We start from the raw sequence: 5927 nt of genomic DNA, 5'->3' as shown, positions 1-5927 counted from the left end.
ATCAATTTGAGCACGATTTAGTCAGTCAAAGGAGTTGGAAATAGGTGATCCACCAGCGTTTTAGGACCTACCTAACTAATTCTGCACAACTATAAATTCCAGCAGCTTCTCCACCAAAATCATCAAGCCTTGCTTCCTTCTCTTGATCATTCTTAGTGTTTCTTTGTTGCTTTCTAAGTACTTTTGAGTTGCTTTCATTAGTTGCTTTTAGTTTTTAAATCCCGAGCACTTTACATTCCTTTATTGAGCTTTGTTTTGTTTCCGTTGTTACTTAGTTATTTTCTACCTATTCAAATTTATAAAAATCCAGCACTTAGCTTATCTTTACTTTGCCTTTACTTTATTTTTAGTTAAGAGAATTGTGTTTTTGGAGGAAAGAGCACGTGACACTCCCCCTTGCTTGAAAGAGAGGGGCGAAGCTCTCAATCCCGAGCAATACTCTCCGATAGTTAACTTTTGTTTTTCACACATGCATTTCAATTTCAACCATTTTACTTGCTGTATTTTCTTCAATATGTCTTTCTAAATTCCGGTCTCTAGCCCGTTTATGGATAGTTAGCCTTTTATTTCTAAAAAGGGTTGCGAAGAAGTAGTGTTTTTGCTTTCCACTCATTGCTCAACATGTTTTCCCAAAAAGTTAGGATTTAGAGAAGGCCACTGTAAGTCTTAACAAGTCACTACTGAAAAGGTTGCTTATTTGCATTGTTAAGTGGTTAAACCGAGGAGAGGAGCGCCTTAGACATAAGGGTTCCGGTTAAGTAGCCTAAACATAGGACCTTAACCCGTGGTTGCGACTATTTCCATCCTAAAACTAAGATATCTCTCATAATAGACATATTAGGGAATGTCATAGGACTTTGAACTTGCTTAGACATAAGTCAAGTGAAAAGCGTAGTCGTTGGTTCCTAAAGTAAAATGCATATCGTCCTTAGCGTATCCTTGATTCTTTGTTGGTTAACTTGAAGTAATTCGGGCTAGGTTTTACCATTATAAGACCAAATCCCAAATCCAAAACCATTATTTGTGACCACTTCCCATTTTACAAGAATCACTCATTTCAACGTTCACTATTCATTAAAACTTTAGAGTTTGGAAATTATTTAGAAGTCCTTGAGGATCGATACTTGGATACTCCATCCATTTTATATTACTCTGACAGGTGTGCGCTTGCATCTATAGAATTGTTACCACGCTTAGTGCGTGCGTTCAGCATAACCCCAGTCAAGTTTTTGGCGCCGTTGCCGGGGACTTTAGTTTTAAAATTATTTTCAAATTCTTTTAGTTTTTATTTTTGTGAATTGTTGTTGGGTGTAATTTCCATCCACCGTTTTTGTTCTATATTTTTGGTCATTTATCTCACAAGGGTAAGTTAAAGTGCATGAGCACAAGATCTTTTCCTCAAGCCCTTGACCGTGAGATTGAGCAGACCCTTCGAAAAACTCGAAAGGAGCAAAGACTTCGAAAACAACTAGAAAAGCAAAAAGAGAGAGAAGGTGAAATCAGTCCTGAAAGTGAGGTAGAGAGTACGAGCACATCAATGGCAGATATTCCACCTCGTGATCCGGTTGATCCACCTGCTATTAACGGTAATATAAGGGATCACGCAAGAAATAATGAATTCAACCATATCCAGATGCAGACAACAGAGACGTGGCAATGCGAGAATATGCCGCCACGGCTTTTCAGAACTTTGATTCAGGGATAGTCAACCCTATTCCAGCCCACGCAAACTTTGAGCTTAAACCAATGATGTTCCAAATGTTGCAGACAATTGGACATTTTGGAGGGAAGGAACATGAGGATCCACATGATCATCTGAAATCATTCATTCAAATTGCAAATGCATTTCGATTACCTGGTATAACAGACGATGCTCTTAGACTAACACTTTTTCCATTTTCTTTGAAGGACCAACCTAGAGCATGGCTCAATGCATTTCCACCGGGATCCATCACCACATGGGGGTCGTTAGTGGAGCAATTCTTAACAAAATTCTTCCCACCTACTCGCCACGCTGATATCAGAGAGGAGATCATCTCCTTTAGACAGTATGATCGTGAACCTGTTCACGAGGCGTGGGAAGGATTTAAAGAACTAATCAGGAAATGTCCGAACCATGGCTTGCCGGCATGCATCCAGATAGAACATTCTTTAGAGGTTTAGATCATCCTACTAAGATGATGCTAAACAATGCTGCCAACGGAGCCTTTACAAAGAAGACATTCAACGAGATAGTCGACATCCTAAATGACTTAGCTTCACACAACGAACTATGGTGTTCACAAAGATCTAGGGCAGCACCAAAGAAGCAAGATCCAGCTGGAGTTTTGGCTCTGGACATTGCGACCTCGATGCAAAAAGAGATGGTTACAATGAACCAGAGGCTGAAAGAGATGGCGTTGGGAATAAAAAATCCATTAGCCACGCCGATACAACCTGTGCAGTCGGGTTATTGCACTCCTGCCCCTGTTTGCCAAGTCAACGATCTCATTTGTTCATTTTGCAGTGAAAACCATATTTATGATAATTGTCCACATAACCCTGCTTCCGTTTTTTATGTAGGACATGGGAACAATAGGAACTTTAACCCATATTCGAACACCTACAACCCAGGTTGGAGGCACCACCCTAATTTCTCATGGGAAGGTCAAGGAGGTTCGAGCGGTTTTAATCAAGGGCAGAGCCAGCAGAACAAGCAGCCCTATGTTTCACCTACACAGCAATACATCCCGCCACCGCAACAGAAGTACAATCAGAGAACACAGACTCCACCAGTTCAAAATAACAACTCAAATCTTGAGAATATGATGAAGGAGTACATGGCCCGAACCGACGCAGTGATACAATCCCAAGCGGCATCAATGAGGAATTTCGAGACCCAATTGGGACAGCTCGCCAATGAATTGAAGAATAGACCACAAGGTTCTTTTCCAGGCCATACTGAATTACCAAAACGAGAAGGGAAAGAACAGTGCAAAGCTGTCACCCTTAGGAGTGGACTGGCATATGATGGACCAACAATGCCAACAACAGATGTACAGATTCCGTCTACTGAACCAACTGTAAAGATACCAGAGAATCCAACAACACAAGAAAAAGAAAATATTAGAAAAGGTAATGAGGACACCCCGAGTGTTCCTCCACAGGTACAACCTTCTTTTACCCCTACTTCCCTGTTTCCACAAAGATTAGTTAAGAAAAATAATGATTCCCAGTTTAGAAAATTTTTAGATATTTTAAAACAATTGCATATAAATATACCATTAGTAGATGCTCTAGAACAGATGCCAAATTATGCTAAGTTTTTGAAAGATATAGTTTCTAGGAAGAAAAAGATAGGAGAGCATGAACTGGTAGCCATGACAAAATGTAGTAGTGAAGCTGTAGGCAGCCCGCTACCCATGAAATGTAACGATCCTGGCAGTTTTACCATTCCATGTTCCATAGGAGGGAAAAACTTAGGTAGGGCATTATGTGATCTAGGCGCTAGCATTAATCTTATGCCATTATCAGTTTTCAAATCTTTAGGCATAGGAGAAGCTAGACCTACTACGGTTACCCTCCAACTAGCAGATAGATCTATCATAAGACCTGAGGGAAAGATACAGTTTTTAATGTGAGGAAGGGAGAAATTACAATGAGGGTAAATAATGAAGAAGTTAAATTTAACGTTCTAGACGCCATGAATTTACCAAGAGACTTTGAAGAGTGCTCTGCTATAACTAGCTTGAATCCTGTTATGTTTGATGAGTTTTATGACTTGTTAGTTACAGAGATTGAAGAAGAGCTTGATAAGATAGCAGAAGGACCGGAAGATGTGATTAATCCTGTTGAAAAAATACAAAAAGAAGAATGCAAGTCGTTACTTCCGTCCATAGTGGAACCACCCACTTTGGAGCAAAAGCCATTGCCATCGCACTTGAAATATTCGTATCTAGGGGATAACGACACTTTACCAGTTATTATAGCTTCCAATTTATCACCTACTAATGAATATTCTTTATTTCAGATTTTGGAGAAGCACAAAAAGGCCATTGGATGGACGATAGCAGATATCCGAGGGATAAGCCCGGCCTTTTGCATGCACAAAATCTTATTGGAAGAAGATGCTAAGAACTCTATTGAGAGTCAAAGGCGGTTGAACCCGAAGATGAAAGAGGTTGTAAGGAAAGAAATTCTTAAATGGCTTGACGCCGGTGTTATATACCCAATATCTGACAGCAGCTGGGTAAGCCCAGTACAGTGTGTACCAAAGAAAGGGGGTATAACCGTGGTGGCCAACGAGGAGAATGAGCTCATCTCAACCTGAACTGTGAGTGGGTGGAGAATTTGCATTGACTATCGCAAACTCAACAAGGAATGAAGAAAGACCATTTTCCTCTATCGTTTATTGACCAGATGCTCGACCGTCTGGCAGGTAAGGATTTCTATTGTTTCTTAGATGGATATTCGGGTTATAATCAAATTACTATTGCTTCAGAAGACCAGGAGAAGACAACATTTACGTGTCTGTATGGTACGTTCGCTTTCCGGTGAATGACCTTTGGATTATGCAATGCACCCGCGACTTTTCAGATGTGTATGATGGCCATCTTCTCTGACATGGTAGAAAATATTCTAGAAGTTTTTATGGATGACTTTTCTATTTTTGGAAATTCTTTTGACGCATGTTTAGTTAATTTGGAGAGAGTATTGGAGACATGTGAACAAAGAAACCTAGTCCTAAATTGGGAGAAGTGTCATTTCATGGTACAAGAGGGTATTGTTTTGGGTCACAAAATTTCCAAGCAAGGAATACAGGTAGACCACGCTAAGATAGACATCATTTCAAAGCTACCTCTTCCCACGAATGTTAAAGGGATTAGAAGTTTTTTAGGGCATGGGGGATTTTACCGCCACTTTATAAAAGACTTTGCTAAAATTTCTAAACCCTTGTGTCAATTGTTAGAACATGATAGACCATTTGTTTTTTATGATGACTGTTTAAAATCATTTGAAATGTTGAAAGTTGTTTTAAGTTCAGCCCCTATAATTATCGAACCTAATTGGGATTTACCTTTCGAACTCATGTGTGATGCTAGTGATTATGCAATAGGAGCTATGTTAGGACAACGTAAAAACAAGATCTTGCATCCTGTATATTATGCTAGTAAGACTCTGACCGGTGCACAACTCAATTACACTACTACTGAAAAGGAACTGTTAGTAGTTGTGTTCGCCTTTGATAAGTTTAGGTCTTACTTGATAGGCACAAAAGTCATTGTTTTTACTGACCATTCTGCTTTAAAATATTTATTTGCTAAAAAAGATGCGAAACCACGTTTGATACGGTGGATTTTGTTACTTCAAGAGTTTGATATTGAAGTTAGGGACAGGAAGGGTACTGAAAACCAAGTTGCTGATCACCTGTCTAGATTGGAATCCCCGCTCTGTGATGATGGTACTGTTATACGTGAACAGTTTATTGACGAGCAACTTTTGCGAGTTGATTCAGTTCCGTGGTATGCCGATATAGCAAATTATTTAGAAAGTCGAATAGTTCCTTATGAGTTTAACAAGCAACAGGTAAAGAAATTTCTAAATGAAGTTCAATTTTATCGTTGGGATGAACCTTTTTTATATAAGCTAGGACCTGACAATATCTTACGCAGGTGTGTAGCAGAAGAAGAGCATGAGGCGATATTAGAGGCTTGTCATATGTCTCCATATGGAGGACATTTTGCAGGACACAAAACCGCAGCCAAAGTTTTGCAAAGTGGGTTCTTTTGGCCCACTCTGTTCAAAGATGCACATAAGTTTGCCCAGGTTTGTGACAAATGCCAACGGACAGGTAATATATCTAAACGCCACGAAATGCCTCAAACCCCGATCCTTGAGATTGAAATATTTGATGTGTGAGGTATAGATTTTATCGGTCCATTTCCATC

General features: G+C 39.6%; 1 non-coding gene across 1 annotated transcript; it reads right to left on the bottom strand.

Annotated features, from left to right (window-relative positions):
* Positions 1-2016: 2016 nt before the first annotated feature.
* On the bottom strand, positions 2017-2123 carry LOC148210371 (small nucleolar RNA R71). Its single transcript, XR_015792522.1, has one exon. It is a non-coding gene; the product is annotated as a small nucleolar RNA R71 (small nucleolar RNA).
* Between the last annotated feature and the right edge of the window lie 3804 nt (positions 2124-5927).

Source organism: Momordica charantia (assembly GCF_013281855.1).
Source record: "Momordica charantia cultivar OHB3-1 chromosome 7 unlocalized genomic scaffold, Mcharantia_2.0 BLBB01000007.1, whole genome shotgun sequence".
NCBI lineage: Eukaryota > Viridiplantae > Streptophyta > Magnoliopsida > Cucurbitales > Cucurbitaceae > Momordica > Momordica charantia.
The sequence above is the reverse complement of the archived record's forward strand: the minus strand, read 5'-3'. Positions and strand labels throughout refer to the sequence as shown.